Here is a 1544-nt window from a genome sequence, read left to right on the forward strand (position 1 = left end):
GTTTATTGCAGCACTGTTCACAATAGCAAAGACATGAAATCAATCTAAATGCCCATCAATGACAGATTGGATAAAGAAAATGTGATACATTTACACTATGGAATACTATGCAACACTAAAAAACAATGAGATAATGTTTTTCTGTGAAAACATAGATGGAGCTAGAGGCCATTATCCTTAGCAATCAAGCACAGGAACAGAAAACCAAATACCACATGTTCTCACTTATAAGTGAGAGCTAAATAATGAGAACACATGAACATAAAGAAGAGAACAATAGACACTGGGGCCTACTTGAGGATGAAGGGTGGAATGAGGGAGAGGATCTGAAAACAATAACTATTGGGTACTAGGCTTAGTATGTGGGTGACAAAATAATCTGTACAACAAACTCCATGGCATAAGTTTACCTATATAACAAACCTGCACTTGTAGCCCTGAACCTGTATTCAACATTGTAAGGGGGTTCTAGCCAATGCAATTAGACAAGAAAAGCAAATGAAAGACATTCCTTTTGGAAAGCATGAAGTATAATATTTTTCTCGTGATTTAATCATATATGTAGAGAATTTGATGGACTCTACAAAAACAGCCTATAAGAATGAATAGTGAATTGATTTTCAACAAAGATGTGTAAGTAATTCAATGGAGAAATATGGTCATTTTATTAAGTGTTAAGAAAACAGTGAATGATACAGGACACAAGATATGTGTCCTGTAATTCACTATGTACAGTAATAGCAAATACTGAATTATACAGGATACATGGTGGATAGACAAAGATCAATTATGTTTCTATAGACTAGCAATGACTGATAAGAAATTTTCTAAAAAAATAAAAACACTGCTCACTTTGACAGTACACCTACTAATATTGGAATAATACAGAGTAGACTAGAATGCACCAGAATGACATGAAAATTTGAGAAGCATTACATATGTGTGAGATAAATATTATATAAGGTACCTGACATAGATAAATTCATAGAGATACAGTGTAGAAAGGTAGTTATTAGGGGCTGGGTCAGGGAGGGAATGGGGAGTTATTGCATTATGGATACAGATATTCATTTTGGGAAGATGAAAAATGTTCTGGAGATGGGTGGTGGTAATGGTTGCCCAACAATGTGAATGTACTTAATGTCACTGTACTGTACACTTAAAATGGTGAAAACAGTAAACTTTAAGTTATGTATCTTTTTTTTTTACATACTTTAAGTTCTGGGATACATGTGCAGAACATACAGGTTTGTTGCATAGCTATACATATGTCATGGTGGTTTGCTGCACCCATCAACCTGTCACCTACATTAGGTATTCCACCTAATGCTATTCCTCCCCCAACCCCCAACCCCCAACCCCTTGACTGGCCTCTGTATGTGATGTTCCCCTCTCTGTGTCCATATGTTCTCACTGTTCAACTCCTACTTAGGAATAAGAACATACAGTGTTTGGTTTTCTATTCCTCTGTTAGCTTGCTGAGAATGATGGTTTCCAGCTTCATCCATGTTGCAAAGGACATGAACTCCCCCTTTTTTATGGCT

The 1544-nt window shown here is 36.1% G+C and overlaps 1 pseudogene; it reads left to right on the forward strand.

Annotated features, from left to right (window-relative positions):
• The first annotated feature begins 846 nt into the window (after positions 1 to 846).
• On the forward strand, positions 847 to 944 carry LOC115931468 (uncharacterized; annotated as a pseudogene).
• The last annotated feature ends 600 nt before the right edge of the window (positions 945 to 1544 follow it).

Source organism: Gorilla gorilla, chromosome 17 (genome assembly GCF_029281585.2).
Source record: "Gorilla gorilla gorilla isolate KB3781 chromosome 17, NHGRI_mGorGor1-v2.1_pri, whole genome shotgun sequence".
Classification (NCBI taxonomy): Eukaryota; Metazoa; Chordata; class Mammalia; order Primates; family Hominidae; genus Gorilla; species Gorilla gorilla.